This window comes from Anolis carolinensis, chromosome 6 (assembly GCF_035594765.1).
Source record: "Anolis carolinensis isolate JA03-04 chromosome 6, rAnoCar3.1.pri, whole genome shotgun sequence".
Classification (NCBI taxonomy): domain Eukaryota; kingdom Metazoa; phylum Chordata; class Lepidosauria; order Squamata; family Dactyloidae; genus Anolis; species Anolis carolinensis.
In genome coordinates, this window is record NC_085846.1 from 32,573,216 (window position 1) to 32,592,858 (window position 19,643).

The window sequence follows — 19,643 nt, forward strand, 5'->3', positions numbered from 1 at the left end:
CAGCGTTCTGCTCACACAGCAACCAATGACCAATTGCCCATGGGAAGATCAGAAGCAGCACAACGAAGTCCATGCGATGAAAAAGCACAGGGCTGAATTCATAATTTGCATGCAGGGATTTCTGCCCACACTTGCAGCATGGAAGGGGCAAATTCCTCAAAGAGAAATAGCGATTCTTATGATATACACAGGTTGACGCTTGCATAAAGAGAACAGCAGAGTGAAGACCTGGCTATGTACGCAGGCGTTTGAAAAATAAGTATGTGTTGGCTTCGACGCAGTCTGAATTAAGGCTCTTGTATAAGGTCTGGTGGATGAATGGCATAAGCACTTTGCATTGTTTTAAACTTTGTATATTGTATTTTATGACTGCTTTAACATTTTAGTTTACTGTGTAACGGTGTAACGGCATCATTTGCCACTTGTAAGCTGCCCTGAGTCCTCTCAGGTGAGAAGGGCGGGGTATAAATAATTGAAATAAACAAATTAATAAATTAATATTATTATTACTATTGTTGTTGCAATATCCCTGTAGTTTTGAATTCAAAGGCACTGAGAAGCAAGCTGCAGTAAATAATACCTTCATAATGCAACGTGAGTAAAATAACATGCAATTTAATGTCCTGGTAATTCCCACATGGCAAATGCATATATATGTACCTGCACATAAGACATTAAAATGGGATTCACTCGGCCAGCCTTACTTAATCTAATATCACCTTAGTGTGTTGGACTACAAATCCCAATCTCCCTTAGACAGAACATGAAAGTACAGTAGAGTCTCACTTATCCAACATAAATGGGCCGACAGAACGTTGGATAAGCAAAAATGTTGGATAATAAGGAGGGATTAAGAAAAAGCCTATTAAACATCAAATTAGGTTATGGTTTTACAAATTAAGCACCAAAACATCATGTTTTACAACAAATTTGACAGAAAAAGTAGTTAAATACGCAGTAATGCTATGTAGTAATTACTGTATTTACGAATTTAGCACCAAAATATCACAATGTATTGAAAACATTGACTACAAAAACACTGACTACTAAAAGGCAGACTGCGTTGGATAATCCAGAATGCTGGATGTGAGACTCTACTGTAGATGCAAAAGTATCTGGAGGACTCCAAAAAAGGAGATGAGTAGAAACTGATCCTTCCATCTTGAACCATTACAAGCAGAATGTTCTTGAGAAAAGAGACGCCAGGACATCATAGAGCTTGGACATGGGAAATTAAGGTTGAGATCCTAACATGATTATTGCAACATCAATGAAGAGGGATGAGGAGAGAGACACAACGCCTTCTAGCATACACTACATTGTACGTTCAGGTTAGAAGAATAAAAACAGCCCCTTGAGCTCTGTGAAGGAACAGCAGGGTTTTTAAAGTCACAATTAAATAAGTGCAACTTGCATTGAGAAATAGTAGGGAAATGTTTTCAGCAACCTGGTCCACAAGTTAATACATTTCTCTTCCTGCCTGGAAAGCAATTCATATTACACATGGTTTACCCATGGGTGTAGCAACCTGCTTGCAGTCGCTTTTTCATTCTCTGAATGGGAGCTACAAATTTTAGCCCTGGTTACATCACAAGGGGGAAAAAAATCATTGAGCATGCATTGGAAGAATATACTAAAAATAGTATTCCTTCACATATAACATTTTTGTTACCCTTGTGAGGGAGAAAGTTTTATATATATATATATATATATATACACACACACACACACACACACACACACACACACACACACATACACGTGCATGCTGCTATGTATGTGTATGTGCCTTCCCACATACAGACTTATGGCAATCCCATAAGGCAAAGAATACTCAGAGGTGGTTCAGCAAGCTCCTTCCTCTGAAATATAGCCAACAGTGTCTGGTATTTGTTGATGGTCTCTCATCCAAGTTTAATCAGGGCTGGCCTTGATTAGCGTCCAAGATCAGAAAAAAAATCTGGTGCCTTTATTGATATCCTGCTACAGAACTCTGAAAGAGTAAATTCTATCATACAAGCTTGTCATCAGCCCACTTGCTTATTAACCTGCAATAAGCCAGATTCAATGCTATGCAACTAGACAAGAGGGGAAAACTTTACAAAGCTTCTAAAGCAAAAATGGGGTGCCTTTTCTGTCCCCATAATCTTAGAAAAACCTAGGCCATGAACCTCACTCAGACTTATTGTTGTAAGTATGTTTATTTATAGAATTTATACCCCATTTTTCTGCCAGAAGAGCTCTCGGATGAAGTTGTAATGTCGGGAGGAGGAAAGACATGTCCTTTGCCATCATCTAACTCAGGCATGGGCAAACTTTTAGTCTCCAACTCCCACAATTCCTAACAGCCGGTAGTCCAAAACACCTGGAGGGCTGAAGTTTGCCCATGCCTGATCTAACTGAAAGCAAAATGAAATACAAATGTAAACTAATAAAATAAAATTTGCACAGTTACACATCAATCTTTAGAAGGGAAATAATATCAATGAAGAGGTAGTATAGAAAGAGTCTGGAGGTCGACATTTGCTTCAGACACTATTTGCCATCCCAATTCAACTTACTAGCCAAATTACGTATATGTGCACAAATGGAGTAGCACGCAGGTTAGTAATTTCCGGTAAAAATGTTTCTTTAAAATTTAAAATACCAACTTTATATCAACCAAGCCACTAGAAGCAACTGCTTCGCACTTCTGCATGTACAAGGTCCTTGGTACTATTTCTGGTATTTTAAAGGGAAAGACCTGATCCAATGATCCTGGCAAGTTGGATAAAATTGAGCCCTTGATCTTGGAAAGCCATTGCCAGCACAACTGTTTAGTTTGGAATCGATGAACCTGCCGTTCATCTAAACCAGACAGAAGACAGCAATTTCTACTTCATGTCTAGAAGATCCTTGGTCTCCAATGTCCAGAGAAAAGTTAATTTTCATGGAATCTCCTCTTCAAATATTATCTTCAAACAGGAGGCAAACAATGGCAACCATTGCTTCACCCAACTTGCAGAATTCACTGCCGTAAGATATAACCCACTTGCAGAATTCACTGCCGCAAGATATAAAGATCAGCGGCCTTTGCAAAGCAGGGCGGGGATGTTGGGCAAATTAATGGAAGGCAATCTGTGTGTGGCTGGTAGTCTGTCAAGCAGGCACTCACCAATTGGTCTGTGCTTTTCTTAGGGATGAGTAGTCCTGTGGGTCTCACATCCTTGTTCTGTATGCCAGATCTATAGCTCCCACAATCACTGATAATAGAAATACACGCATTGCATTATATCACCAGTCAATCGACATAAGGGGCTTTTTTGCAGGGAGCACCCTGATAACCATCCATCTCTGGAAACAGATATTTGACCTAATTCTGTAAGTTTTCTCCCATCTTCTGTTTTCTGCCTGTTCTTAGCACAGAACAAACAAAGATAATGTAATTAAGAGCATTTAACTCAACTGGATCCTGCAAGGTCACAATGCAGATAGTTTCTTTGACAACCTTAGAGGGATTATAAGGAAATAAGCCCCAATGATTTGAAAGGCACTTGTTTCTCAGCTGGAAAAGGCAGCCTGGTATACTCAAGATTGCCAAACAGATACTTGATTTGTAGACAGAAGGTTATATGAGGCCAATAAACGAGCATGAAGTTTTTCTTACAATATGTACCGTACCACTCGACTCTTACTTGTTTTGTTTTACACTTTTTATATACTTTCAGTTTAAAGCAAGAATTAACTATTGAATATGTACTTTAATAACACTGAAATGTATATTTAGAAAAAAAACACTATTCAGTTCAAAGCATTGCCCTAATACGCCCACACAAGATTAAAAAGCACTACCAACACAGACTGTTCTAGAGGCGATCAAACTGCCAAAGGAGGACTTGGAGACGAGTTGTAAACACTACTATTTTATTTATCATGTCAGAAGCGAATTGAGGTTACAGATATAATGTATTTAAAAACACAAAAAAAGTTAAACTTGGCATTATACTAAATGTCCTTTGACCAGAGTCTGGCCACTTGGGAGTGCCTCTGGTGTAAACACTACTGGAAAATAGTAATAGAACAAATACAATCAAGTCATTAAGATTGGGAAGTCCCAAGTTCAAACTGCAATAGAGCCATGAACTCCTGAAACTGAGAAATCACTGTTCTTCCAGTCTCCATCTGTAATATTGGTACAATATAGAATTAATGTACTTGAAGCAACTTTAATATCCCCAAACGCTACCTTAATTGTATGTATTATTGTTTAGTGCCAGTGTGATGTAGTGGTTTGTGCATCCGACTATGATTCTGGAGACCAGCGTATTGAATACCTGTTTGGCCATTGAAACCCACTGGATGACCTTTGACAACTCACACTCTCTCAGCCTCAAAGGAAGGCAAAATCAACCCCTCTCCAAACAAATCTTTGCAGGAAAATCCTATAATAGGGTCAGCGTATGTCAGAAACAACTTCAAGATAAAGTTGTTTGTTTTTTATTTATTTGATATATGTTATGTTTGGCATTGAATGTTTGCCACTGTGTTTTATACTGAGTCCCTTTGGGTAGACAGGGCGGGTTATAAATAAAGATTATTATTATTAAACAGCAACAATACAATTATCATTATCATTATTATTGTTATTATCAAAAATCCAGTACAACAAAGCCATCATTATGAATGTGGAGGAAAAGGGAATACTATTTTCACTGAATTCAGGACTTCTGTAATGCCAAGAATATCTAAAAGTTGATAACCAAGTTAAACAAAGTTCCCAGGCCAGAAGAAAACAAGGAAGAGGAATAAAAGAGATGCAAACAAGTACAAACATTGCACACGCTTTTCCCTTTCCTCCCTTACGACTGAAGTCATGCCAACTGAGAATTCCTCTCAAGGGACGACAGCTTCCTTACTGAGGGATTTACCATTCCATCAATGACTGCTAAGCACCCAATCACACTACAGATTCTTTGATTAAAATATAAAAATGACGCAGCCCTCTGCATCAGCTATAGGTTTCTATGCTGCCACAATCTCAAGTGAAAAGCACCAGGAAGCGATTTTCCATACACATTTCCACAATCGCCTTGCCAACGTGCAACCTAATGGGCATCGGCTCTAGACATGCACAAAAATCACCAGCCGGACCTTTTTGCCAAGTCCAACAGCATGAGAGGACTGGATATCCCAGCTATGTGAGCAGTGTGCACGCACGCACACACGCAAAATACAAGAGGCACGGCTCCAATTTCACACCCACAAGACTGCTCAGACGCTGCAAAAACACAGACCAAGTTGGAAACGTCCTCTTGAAAGAGAAGCCACGGTCTTGTTTTTCCACCCACGGGTCGACCAACCGCTGGCAGCTTGGCAAGACGGCCAGCCGCTGGCTCTGTCTTGTATTTTGACTCTGAGATTCCCCTGCAAAGGACAGATACTGTAATCCTACATGAGGGTGCTGGCATCACCAAAGACATTTTAATGGCATTTTGGATTTTTTTTTACGGGGGAGGAGAATCACGAAAGCCCAGTAAAAGTGATAAAATAGAAATGATTGTTATCAATTGTCCACAGAATGAGAATTGCAATGAGAAAGCACTAAGATCTCCTACCACACCCACACATGTGGCACTGAAAACACATCACCCTTTTTAATTCAAAGGTCTTTGAAGAGAAAAAGAACTCAGAAAGCAAAGGACTGAGAAAGGGATTCCCCCTCGACAAAATACTTTTGAGTTCTTTGTCTCCTTCCACTCAAAAAAGGGCTTCGGCAGAAGAAACTTCCACACAGTAGAGCCAGAGCTACACTGCCATATAATGCAATTTGATCAGCGTAGACCCATATACAAACAGTCCTTGAGTTACTAACAACCGACTTGCAAACAACTCAATAGTTAAGAATGAGGGTGAAACAACAGGAAGTGAAAAAAATCTACCCCTAAGAATGGGAATTCATTCCTGAAAGAGTTATCAAGGGGGAATGATATTTCCACTGAAGCTTTCTCGCCAATCCTTGTTTCCACAACAAGCCAAATTTTTCAAAATCCAATTATCACAGAGACAGAAAGTGAGGTGAAATCTTCTCAACAGGGCCATAGATAGCAAAACAAACACCACAGGGGTGTTCACCCTTCCCTATGCGATTTATTTATCGTGTCAGAAGCAAACCGAGGGTACAGTTGTAATGTATTTAAAAACACAAACGAAGTTAAAAACTTGGCATTATACTAAATGTCCTTTGACCAGTAGCTGGCCACTTGGAGTGCCTCTGGTGTTGCTATAAGAAGGTCCTCCATTCTACATATGGCAAAGCTCAGATTGCATTGTAATAGGTGGTCTGTGGTTTGCTTTTCTCCACACTCGCATTTCGTGGACTCCACTTTGTGGCCCCATTTCTTAAGGGAGACATGAGAGAAGCCTTCCCGCAGGACCGTAACACATCCGGGCGTCCCCTGGGCAACGTCTTGGTTGATGGCCGATTCTCTCACAACCAGAAGAGACTTGCAGCACGCAACCAAACATTTCCTATGCTGTCCAAAGCTAAGAATAATTTTATATATATATATATATATATATATATATATATATATATATACATACATACATACACACACACACACATATATATGGGTTGTTGTGCATTTTTGGGCTGTATGGCCATGTTCCAGAATGCTTCTGGAATATGGCCATACAGCCCGGAAAATGCACAACAACCCAGCGATTCTGGCCATGAAAGCCTTCGACAACATATATATTTGGCTGGAATCACACTTTTAAAATGTCCCTGTTCCGACTGACATATAAATACAACTTAAAAACAAACCTACAGGACCTATTTTGCTCCTAACTTGGGGACCGTGGGCAATGCAGGACCAAAATGACCATATAATGCAGTTCGAACTTACTTCTGAGTAGGGTTGTGGTGAGTAAAATGTTCCAGGCCGGATCTACACCGTCGTATGTTGCATTATATAGTCAGTTATGGGACCAACAGTGTCAACTGCAACAATCTGTATTACATGAGTCTACACTGATCCTATAATGCAGGCATGAGCAAACTTGGGCCCTCCAGGTGTTTTGGACTTCAACTCCCACAATTCCTAACAGCCTACTGGCTGTTAGGAATTGTGCGAGCTGAAGTCCAAAACACCTGGAGGGACGAAGTTTGCTCATGCCTGCCATAATGCAATGTAGAATATTTTCCCACAACACAATCCTATTCCATCAATTTCAATGGGACTTCACGACCGATCATCGCCAATTTGATGCTAGGGAGGAAACTCAAGGCTGACCTTCCAAAATGTGAAGGCACTTCTTTTGGCAGCCAGGTCCATCCCACTCCTATTTGCACACAAAAGATTGACTTCAGTAAAGTGAGGAGAGGAGGCAGAAAATGCAAAACAGGTGGGGAGGAGAGGAATAAAGGAAAGGGGGGATCCGCACAGGAGAAGGAGGCTGGGTTTTGTAGGACAAGGGGAGAAACCCATCCGAGATCTCCCTGTCCAGCTGGTTTAGTTAACCCTTGGAGCAGACAGTTGGGGAAGAGGAGGAGGACAGACCCTGGTGACAGCTGGACCGGAGAACTGGAAGCAACAGTTGGGTTTGATTAAGAAGCCACATGGGGAGGAGGGTGGGTTGAAAGGGGGAGGAAGGTAACGCTGGGATTAAATCACTACTTCTCTGCATCTTCCCTACCAAAAGATGGGCCCCTTTCCCTCTTGTTTTTTTAAATTTTCTATATACGACAATTTTAATATTTTTATTTTTATTATCATTTTCATAAGGTATACATTATCAATTTACACAAATTTATGCCATCTTTGAAGGAATTTTCTCATTATGGCTCACATCTACTGACAATAAAAGCAGTTCTGTTCTATTGTAATTATCTAGGCTTGGCCCCATGTTAGCCGCCCCAAGATCCTTCTGGGAGATGGAAGCAGGGTACAAAATAAAGTTGTTGTTGTTGTTATTATTATTATTATGGCAACATAACCCAATACAACAGATAATGTACAGTTTATTATTACTGCATTCCACGCTCATATAAAATCACAAGTCAGATCTATCTTAACAGGGAGGGAAATTTCACAGTTTTCACACTTGTCTCTCTGGTACTGCTTCTTGAACTAGAGGTGCATCTACACTGTAGAATTAATCCAGTTTGGTGCCACTTTGGCAGCCATGGAACCCTGAGAGTGGCAATTGAGGGAAGCAACCAGCACTCTTTGTCAGAGAAGGCTAAAAAAACGCCTTTGTAAAACTGCAATTCTATGGAAGCCAAGGTGACTAAACTAAACTGATAATGAGAAGACATGCAAAGACAATACTTGGTAATGTAGAATACATACAGCAGGGGGGGGAAATGGGGAAAAAACTGGATTCCAGGTGGGTAAGAATGCAACCTAAAGGATTTCCCCCAAGCAGGGATCAGCCAGGCCTTGAAGCTGCAAGACTTTTCAATGCTAATCAAGGTGATTAATTGCAACATTCACACTTGCCTCCAACAGACTTCTTTCTCTCACCCTGGACAATGCACAGATATATAAATCTCCCTTGCCTAGTTTCCAACAGACCTCCCAACCTCTGAGGATGCTTGCCATAGATGTAGGCGAAACATCAGGAGAGAATGCTTCCGGAAGATGGCCATACAGCCCGGAAAACTCACAGCAACCCAGCCTAAAAGACCTTGTCAAACTACAGCTCCCACCATACTGTAAAAAGAGGCGTTGATTCTACAATGTAGATGCAGTACAACTCCGACGATTCAGCAGGTTTGAGCAACGGCGGTTCAAAGAGGTCCGAAACTGCATTAACTTTCCAGTGCAGATGCAACTGCCTAAGTCTGCCATTCCAAATTGTAGCAAGGCAGGAAAGGGGAAATCTCCTTGGGTTTCGAGACAGGTGAGGATGGAAGATGTCGCCCCCAAACAACAAGAAGCAAGTCAATCCGAATTGAAACTTTGGGAAATTGTGGAAAGAGAGGAAGGAGCAAAGGGAGAGGGAAAGAGCTGGACGGGCTGTTGCAATGTGATCCAACGAGAACCAAACAAAACAGGCAGGCGAAGAGGGAGACTCATTTTCCCCCTCCAAACCTCCTCTTCCTTTAAGTAACTTCAATAAAATAAGAGGGATTTTCCCTTCCCCCAAGTTGCAAAGTTTGCAAAAGAAAGGGAAAGAGTTGGGTTTGATCGCCTTACCTGGACGCAGGTCCTTTGGAAGAGGGACGGACAACTCTCGCCCCTTCACACGAGAGAGAGAGAGAGAGAGACTCAAGGTAGAAGAAAACAAACGCACACAACCCAAAACGCACGCCTCTCCCTCTCTCTCAATCTCTCGCCTGGGGTCCCAGCAGCTTTGCAAAGTCACAGGGAGAGCGAGCGAGCGAGCGAGCAAGCAAGCGGCGTCTCGCGCCCGGACCCGAAAGAAGGGAGGAGGGAATGGAACGTTGTGCTGGCCAGCGCGCGCGCCCCAGCGCTCAGCAGCCATTAAAGCCAGTCATGTGCTTTGGGTGAAACTTTACACTGGAGCGGGGCGGAGAGGAGGGGGCGGGAGAGAGCGAGAGAGAGAATGAGAAAAGGGGGAGGAGACAGAACCTTCGGCCCGGCCACGCCCATTTCCCCGCCACTCTCTTTCGTTACAGCCAATAGCGGCGCCGAGGGGCGGAGCTAATCAACATAATAATAAAAAGAGAGAACTCCTTTGACGCCTGTCAAAAGGAGTGGGTGTGCATCTATCTACGCTGGGGAGAAATAACGCAGTTTGACACCGCTTTAACCGCTAATGTCTCAAGGCTATGGGATCTGGGAGTTGTAGTCTACTGAGGGCACCAGTATTCTTTTCCAGAGAAGGCTTACAAAATTATCCCTCCTATAGTGATAGTTTTGAACCCTGGCTGTTTAAACCGCATTAATGCTATAGTGTAGAGCAGGCATGGGCAAACTTGGGCCCTCCATTCCTAGCAGCCTTGTCTTAGGAAAGCAAATTAATGCTTTCCTAAGAAAAACAATACTTTCTGGGCTGTCACTCTCATCCCAAAGGATTGCATTGCAGTCCAGGAAAACTAGGGCCCCTAATAACAACAACAATAACAACAACAACAATCCTAAACACTTGGGAATTGTTCGAATTGTGATTTTGTGATACGAAATCCAGCATATCTATCTTGTTTACTGTATCATACAATAATAAAACAATATAATAATTATAATTATAATTATAATAATAAATGTGTGGGATCTGCACGCATCATCCAAAAATACATCACACAGTCCTAAATACTTGGGAAGTGTTCGACTTGTGATTTTGTAATACGAAATCCAACATATATATCTTGTTTGCTGTGCCATACTATGACTTTGTGTCAATAATAATAATAATAATAATAATCAGCTGATGACCCAAAATGCAGACTGTGCAAGGAAACCAACGAAACCATTGATTATATCCTCAGCTGCTGTAAGAAAATCGCACAGACAGACTACAAACAGAGGCACAACTATGTGGCCCAAATGATTAATTGGAACTTATGCCTCAAGTACCACCTCCCAGCAGTCAAGAACTGGTGGGATCACAAACCTGCAAAAGTACTGGAAAATGAACACACAAAGATACTGTAGGACTTCCGAATCCAGACTGACAAAGTTCTGGAACACAACACACCAGACATCACAGTTGTGGAAAAGAAAAAGGTTTGGATCATTGATGTTGCCATCCCAGGTGACAGTCACATTGACGAAAAACAACAGGTAAAACTCAGCCGCTATCACGACCTCAAGACTGAACTTCAAAGACTCTGGCAGAAACCAGTGCAGGTGGTCCCAGTGGTGATGGGCACACTGGGTGCCGTGCCAAAAGATCTCAGCCAGCATTTGGAAACAATAGACATTGACAAAATTACGATCTGTCAACTGCAAAGGCCACCCTACTGGGATCTGCACGCATCATCCAAAAATACATCACACAGTCCTAGACACTTGGGAAGTGTTCAACTTGTGATTTTGTGAAACGAAATCCAGCATATCTATCTTGTTTGCTGTATCATACAATAAGATAATAATAATAATTGTATTTATAACCCACCCTAGCTCCCCAAGGGGACTCAGGGCAGTTTCCCACAAAGGATGGCAAACATTCAATGCCATAAAACAAACTAAAATGAATCAATAATGAGTTAAACATCTATAACAAATTATAACAACTACTCACAAAGTTTAAATAATTAAATAAAACATACACATCTATTAAACCTACAAAGTAACAAAACTAATCAGTTTAAAAATATAATCCAGATCATCAAAGCAGATAATCCACATCTGATTTGAACTGGATTATATGAGTACACTACCATATAATCCAGTTCAAAGCAGATAATCTGGAATTTATATGACAGTGTAGAAGTTGGCCAATGGGGATACTAGGACAATGAATTACCTTTCTCAGCCTCAGTCTTTCTCATCGTGTTAGTAAACTTTTTTCCTCAGTGTTTTCACAATTTTGATAAAACAATCACATCACACTTTTAATTCCAAAAAGAATTTCAGTTTTAGTACAACAAGTTGCTATAAAAAGGAGAAACAGGTATGGCACATACATAATGATCTGGGTTTAATGCGAGAGCACTATTCTTTGCAATGAAAAGACATCAAGGAATCTATTAGCACTTTTGAAAAGGACTGAGAATTAGAAATTTCAGGTATAAGTGTCTATGGATGCAACCTGCTTCATTCAACAGCTGCTCTATTGAAAAAAGAAATGCACACTGCTTATGCTCTGAAGCAATTTTTTTGTGACTATACATGTTTCAAATCCAACCGCAAAACCAATATGTGTCTACTCAGACCTCTTCTACACTGCCGTGTAAAATCCAGATTATTTGATTTGAATTAGATTATATGGCAACATAGACTCATATAATCCAGTTCAAAGCAGTTAATGTGGATCATCTGATTTGATAATCTGGATTATAGGGCAGTGTAGAAGGGACTTTAGAAATACCTCCATCCAAAGATCAATAGAAGTCATGATATACAGTGCATATTATATATGTGTGTGTTGCACACTGACTAGCTCACAACCAATATACCTCACAACTTCTGAGGATGCTTGCCATAGGATGTGGGTGAAACGTCAGGAGAGAATGCTCCTGAAACATGCTCATACAGCCTGGAAAACACGCAACAGATTCCAGCCATGAAAGCCTTCAACAACACATTGATTAGCTTTTATTTTCTTGTTTAAGTTTCCATTATTTCGCCTGCCCTAAAATTAGGAAGATTATAGGCAATAATAAGAATCACGACTGTTGTGTTGTGGAAGGAAATGATGTATGTTTCTTGGCTGTCCAAAAATGGCACCAGTTTTCTCCTATTAGCTCTAGTTTTTGAGATACATAACATGCCATATACCAGTTGTCATCTGCTTGCCCATAGAAAATTATGTTAACTACGGTATAACTAAGAACTGCTGTGGTCTATCCAATCCAGTTTTCTAAATCAATGCCCCAAAAACCCAGGAACAGGCCTAAAAACCAAACACCACAGGGGTGTTAATCCTTCCCTATGCTATCCAAAGCTTATCTATATCTATATATCTTTGGTTGGAGTTACACTTTAAAATGTACCTGTTTCGTCTTACAAACAAATTCAACTTAAGAACAAACCTAAAGGACTTATCTAGACAAGAAACAATCACAGCCAGCAAACACCTTCCAACAAAGGATGCCCTAAGGCAGGAAGCAGCCAGGCTTTGAAGCTGCAAAGCTATTTAATGCTAATCAAGCTGGCCAATTGCAACATTCACACTTGCGTCAAACAGGCAAGAGTTCTTTCTCCCACCCTGGACATTCCATAGACCCCACTTGCCTCGTTTCCAACAGAACCCACAACCTCTGAGGATGCCTGCTATAGATGTGGGCAAAACGTCAGGAGAGAATGCTTCTGGGACATGGCCATACAGCCAGAAAACTCACAGCAACCCAGTGATTATGGCCATAAAAGCCTTCGGCAACACATAGAACCTAACTTGTTTGTAACTTGGGGACTGCCGGTAGTCCCATTCACACATGAGTGAGTAACGTATGTAAATAAAAAGGCTCAGCTTTATTGGTATCCTTCCTTAATGTAATAGGAAAAAGCAAATCCAAATATTTGCTGTTCATCTTTGTAAAACAATATTGAATCTCGAAGTCCAATTCTACTGAGCTATATGTATCTGCAGGATGCGTTCCTGCTTTTCGGCTGACAACTGTACAGGAACATCAAGAGATTTACTAAGCCCAGTTGGGGTCATGGTGCCCAGGCTTAAAATCCACATGGCTTCTATTTCTCAGAAAATCCTGACAGTTTGTTTTAAGCATTTTGTTACAGCCCAGAAAGTTAAGTCTTTTGCACCAGAGATTCAGTCTTGGTAAAATTAATTTTTTTAAAGGTGCAAAGCAAGAAAACTTACTCAAGTTCTCTTCCTGTTTGAAATATAATTACTCTCTGTTCACATATGGTAACCTTTAAATATCAGACAAGTCTTGTTGGAACAATTTGATATCATAAGCTAGATCTACACTGTCATACGATGCAGTCTGAACTGATCAATATAATGCAGTTCAATGCAGTTCAAACCACATTATATGGGTCTACACTGACAACAGAATGCAATGCATTATATGGAAGTGTATTTATTATTTATTTATTTACTATGTTTATACCCCGTCTTTCTCAACCCCTGGGGAGCCTCAAGGCGGCTTACAAATGGCACCACATAGTGCCTACAACAGAAAACATAAAAAAGTTACATTAAGATTAAAATAAGCATACATAAAAACATATTTAAATCCAATGTTAAGACATAGCATCCAAAGACAACTGCACGATTTCAAGTAAACTTATTGCACGACTACTTCTCAAAGGCTTGCTCCCAAAGCCAGGTTTTATCTCTCTTTCTGAAAGCCAGGAGGGAAGTTGTTCGTAGAGGGAGATACGTTCGGACAGGTAGACTGGGCTGGAACCAGTGTATATCCAGTCTTACTCAGTCCTGTATTCCTTGATTCTCCAAAATATTCTGCACAACGATATTTTGAAATCCCAAAGTGTCAAATGTAGAGGTTAAGAAATTATCACCTTCCCAAACCCAGTAGCCTACATGGCAAATGACAATCCAATTGGTGATTTCAGACGTTATAGTGAAAAGCAACTTCTAAATTCCAGTGAATTAAAAATTGATAAGGTATTATCTACCTATTGGTCACATGTACTGTACACTTACATTACCAAACTAGATCTCTCTCTTTATATATGTGCGTGTGTATGTGTGTGTGTGTGTGTGTGTGTGTGGCTGGAGCTACATTTAAAAATACACCTGTTCCAACCTTCATACAAATTCAACTTAAGAACAAACCTACAGAACCTATCTTGTTCATAACTTGGGGACTGCCTATATTTACTTGGCAAGCTTCACAAAGGAGGATAAACCATTTTCTCAACTTACCAACGTGGTGTTGAAGTTTGAATGTTGGATTACAGCTTTTGAGACTAGGGTTCAATTTCCTGCCTGAACCACGAGTCACATACTCTCAGCCCCAAAGAACACCATGATAGGGTCCCTTAACGTTGCCACAGGTCAGAAATTACTCAAGGCACACAACAATAGCAATTCTCTAAATGTAGATTTATTTATTTATCGTGTCAGAAGTGAATTGAGGGAATTCACCCTTCAATGTATATTTATATGGCTGTTTTAACTAATGCTATCTATTTTAACTGTAATTGTTTTATATATTATGTTTTATATTGGTTTGTTCAGCATCTGATGATGCTAATTGTAAGGCCGCCCTAAGTCCCCCCACGGGGGTGAGAAGGGTGGGATACAAATGCTTGTAAATAATAATAATAATAATAATAATAATAATAATAATAATAATAATAATACAGTTATAATCTATAGAAAAGCCACAAAGTTAAAAACTTGGTATTATACTAGATTTCCTTTGACCAGAAGCTGGCCACTTGAGGTGCCTCTGGTGTCGCTGTAAGAAGATCCTCCATTGTGCACGTGGCAGGGCTCAGACTGCATTGTAATAAGAGGTCTGTGGTTTGCTCTTCTCCACATTCACATGTTGTAGACTCCACTTTGTAGCCCCATTTCTTAAGGTTAGCTCTGCACCTCATGGTGCCAGAGCACAGTCTGTTCAGCACCTTCCAGGTCGCCCAGTGTTCTGTGTGCCCAGGAGGGAGTTTCTCATCTGGTATTAGTCACTGATTGAGTTTCTGGGTTTTAACCTGCCATTTTTGGACTCTTGCTTGCTGAGTTGTTCCTACAAGTATCTTTGAAGATCTTAGGAAGCTATTTCTTGATTTAAGGTGTTGGGTTGCTGGCTGATATCCGAACAGAGGATGAGCCAGAGATGTCACTGCCTTGGTCCTTTCATTACAGGTTGCTCCTTCCCAGTGGATATCAGGTGGTGCCATACTGGCTAAATATTTCCGATGTTAAAGAGCGATGCCTGTTCAGTTTTCAAAGATTTTTGAAAACCTGCACAATTGCCACATCACCTGAATCTCAGACCCAAAAATTCATTGGGCAACGTTTGGGAGCAAAGAGGTGATATCTCTAAAGTATAAGGGTAGATTTAAGGTCTTTTCTACATTGCCATATCCTGCTTTGGACTGGGTTATTTGGCAGTGTAGATTCATATAATCCAGTTCAAAGCAGATGATGTGGATTGTCTGCTTTGATAATCAGGATTATATGGCAGTGTAGAAGGGTCCTAAGTGAAGCCTAGTGGGGCTGTATGAGGAATGTACTCAATGTTTGGAACTTATGAGTGAAGGCAGATAAATACGAGGATGGTGGGCAGTCAAAGGGAATAGTAAGTACAGTCAGCCCTCTATGTTTGCAATTTTGTCTTTTGCTGACTTGATTATTCACAGTTGTGTTTAAAAGTGTCTTCTTTAGGAATCCCTTGTCCTCCAGTGTGGCTCTGTGGTCAACCTCCAATGGAAACTGACCACAGAGACATGCTGGAAGACCTAGAAATTCCTAGAAAGGCACTCTCTCTAGAAATTATTATTAGGGTTTTTTCACTTTCCTGTGCCCTTAATCCCAGTGAAAACAAAGGATTAACTATATTCTCAACCACGCAGAAAACCACCAAAATAATTTCTGGTTTTAGCATAAGACACCAGGGATGAGGCACGATGCATTCAAAACTAAACCCTAAAATATCTGAAACTAAAAAAAAAAAAACAGCATCCAAACATAGATTTGGATCCTGGACAAATCAAAAGTCCTCAAATGGGTGTAAGCTTTTCAATTATTCAGGAGTAGCCACTTGTAGAACTTTATTTTTAAAAGTATTCAACTTAAACCATTGTTAACGAAGCTCCAGAAATGTTAACACACTTAAGTTGTTAGCTTCAGCCGTTAGCAGAACTTTAAGTGGCCAAATAAAGATACTGCTGGCCTTTTGATCTAGGAATTTTGTTCCCATGGACCAACATGTCTTGGTTTGCTTTTGTTTATTAATTAAAAATATATATTTGAAATCCTGCTTTACTGAAACTTTTGGGAGTGTGGACAGACATATCAGAATCTCATAATGTGGGGATATAAATGCCGGAATCCGAACTAGAAGTTTCTTCCTCCTTTTGTTTCAATTACTGTATATAAGTATGGGAAATCAATTTAGTTGGGCTTTCAGTCCCAAAACTGTCCCAAAGCCAAGATTTAACTTGCGATGGGAGACGGACTGAGGGGTGGGTCTGGCTCTCCTTGCCAGAAGCAGGGAGGATCTGTCTGCTTAAGGCATAGTTCTCCCCTCCCAGCCAAAACCCCAGTCCCCACTCCCCCCCCCATACACACACACACACACACACACACACACACACACACACACACACTATGGCAAAGGCTGTGCTTCCCCTTGCCAAGTGCTTCGCTGTCCATTTATATTAACTGCCAGAAAGGGACCGGAAGCTGATTTGAGGGGGAGGAGAAGCAGAAGGGGGAAGTCTCCCCTCCACACAAAAACACACACACAAATTTTTAGTCCAAGGCTGATTTATGGCCTGAGGTCCGGCCGGGACTTTCTGGGCATCACAGCTAGGGGCTGAAGGGACTGGAAAACAAAGATGAGCTGGTTGGAAACAAACAGCTTGCAAAGAAACGGGCAATGTCTTTTCAAGATTGCTGGGAGAGCAGGAAGCTTCACTGGAGCCCTGCATGGATAGTGGTAAGCACATTAAAAGGAACCCATGTAATAGAAACCAGGAGCTAGGATTTCCAGATTTGATCTGCTATCCCATCCTCTACCAGTTCTGACGGAGTGGTGGTTAAGGATGGGATAGCAGATCAAGTCATAAGGAAACCTAAGATTTTGCCAACAAAGATACAAGACCGAGTTGCTGTGAGTTTTCCAGTCTGTATGGCCATGTTCCAGAAGTATTCTCTCTTGACGTTTCACCCACATCTATGACAGGCATCCTCAGAGGTTGTGAGGTCTGTTGGAAACTAGGCAAGTGGGGTTTATATATCCGTGGAATGTCCAGGGTGGGAGAAAGAACTCTTATCTGTTGGAGGCAAGTGTTAATGTTGCAATTGGCCACCTTGATTAGCATTGAATAGCTTTGCAGCTTCAAAGCCTGGCAGCTTCCTGCCTGGGGAAATCCGTTATTCAAGCCATAGCAGAGCACTTGATGAACCAACCTGGACATAGCATATTATCTGAGAACACAGAAATGCTGGACCACTCTAACAGCCACCATGTCAGACTACACAGAGAAGCCATTGAAATCCACAAGCATGAGGACAATTTCAACAGAAAGAAGGAAACCATGAAAATGAACAAAATCTGGATACTAGTACAGTGTTCCCTCACTACTTTGCGGTTCACTTTTTGCGGATTCGCTGTTTTGTGGTTTTTCAATAAACTCTAAAAGACTATTGTAAATCATTAAAAAATTACAATTTACAGCTTAAGGAAGGGAGGAAGGAGAAGCTGAAGGGAGAGAAAAGGAGCCCAAGTGTCAACGGGAGGAGAAGGAGGTGATTTATCAATGAATTTATTGGTTAATAAAGACTTAAAATAGTGTATAACTACTAAAATAATGTATAAATATTAAAATAAATATAGCACCCCTACTTTGCGGATTTTCACTTATTGCGGGTGATCCTGGAACCTAATCCCATTGATAAGTGGGGGAACACTGTATTACAAAAACTCTAAATTCAGAACAGAAAATAAAGAACAACACTCAGAAAACAGGGGAATTCCAGACAGGAAACAATTAGGGGCAGTTAACACCTCCTAATAAAGGATTCCCACAGGCAGGAAGTAGCCAGGTTTTGAAGCTGCAAGGCTATTCAATACTAATCAAGGTGGCCAATTGCAACATTAACACTTGCCTCCAACAGACAAGAATTCTTACTCCCACCCTGGACATGCCACAGATATATAAACCCCACTTGCCTAGTTTCCAACAGACCTCAAAACCTCTGAGGATGCCCGCCATAGATGTGGGGAAAATAATAGGAGATAATGCTTCTGGAACATGGCCAGACAGCCCAGAAAGTTCACAGCAACCTAGTGATTCCTGCCATGACAACTTTCGACAACACAAAATATAAGACACTTGCCAAAGCTTTATCATGCTCCCAAAAGAAGGTACCAACAACCCACATCTCATTCTCAGAAAAAAACAAAGAGGAAGGCTATGCCCTGCAAACTTTATGCTAAGTATCAATGATGGGTGTTTCTCTTAATAAGGACAACCTAAGGGACTCCTCTCTTACAGCATTTGAATCCTCACTTTTTCATGCCCTCCAAAATCAGGTCATGTACGGTGAAGTGATATCAGTGTGTGATCAAGATGGCAAAAATTACAAATGAGGAAGAAGCGAGGAGAGGATGCGGCAGTTTGCTTTTGCCTGATACTGCTGAAGCCTTGCCTCTGTTTATGTACTGTCTATCTTTGTCAATTGTATAATGGCACTGAATGTTTGCCATATATTTACCTGTAATCCGCTCTGAGTCCCCTCAGGGAGATAGAGCGGAATATAAAGTATATTTTTGTTATTTTATTATAACACAGCAAACAAGATAGATATGCTGGATTTCATTATTATTATTATTATTATTATTATTATTATTATTATTATTATTATTATTACATACACAACAGGATTAGTACACAACAAAGAAGATCACTATGCTGGCTTTTGTATTCAATCACACATTGGACACTTCCCAGGTGTTTAGGACTGTGTAATGTATCGGCGAATAATGCATGCAGATCCAAGTAGGGTAGCCTTTTGCAGCTGACAGATGGTAATTTTGTTAGCGCTGATTGTTTTTAAGTGCAAGTCAAAGTTTTTAGGCACCCCACCCAGTGTACCAATCACCACTGGGACCACTTTTACTGGCTTGTGTCAGAGTCTTTGCAGTGCGATCTTTAAATCCTCATATCGTGTAAGTTTTTCCAGTTGCTTCTCCTCAATTCTGCTGTCACCTGGGATCGCAACATCGACGATTGTGAGGTCAGGAGTATTGTGCCCCAAAACTCTATCAGTCTGAATTTGGAAGTCCCAGCGTAGTTTGACGTGTTCATTTTGTGTAACTTTATGTAACAATAAATTATTATTATTATTATTATTATTATTATTATTATTAT

The 19,643-nt window shown here is 40.6% G+C and overlaps 1 protein-coding gene across 2 annotated transcripts in view; it reads right to left on the bottom strand.

Moving 5' to 3' along the window:
• rara (retinoic acid receptor alpha) overlaps positions 1–19,643 on the bottom strand; it is a 282,413-nt gene that overhangs the window by 216,553 nt on the left and 46,217 nt on the right. The window contains exon 1 of one of the 2 annotated variants that reach the window (XM_008113361.3): positions 9,183–9,488. The exons of the other annotated variant lie outside the window; for it this stretch is intronic. The gene's annotated coding sequence lies outside the window, so the exon portion shown is untranslated. Of the gene's footprint in view, positions 1–9,182; positions 9,489–19,643 lie in introns of those variants that run through there. 2 annotated transcript variants of the gene reach the window in all.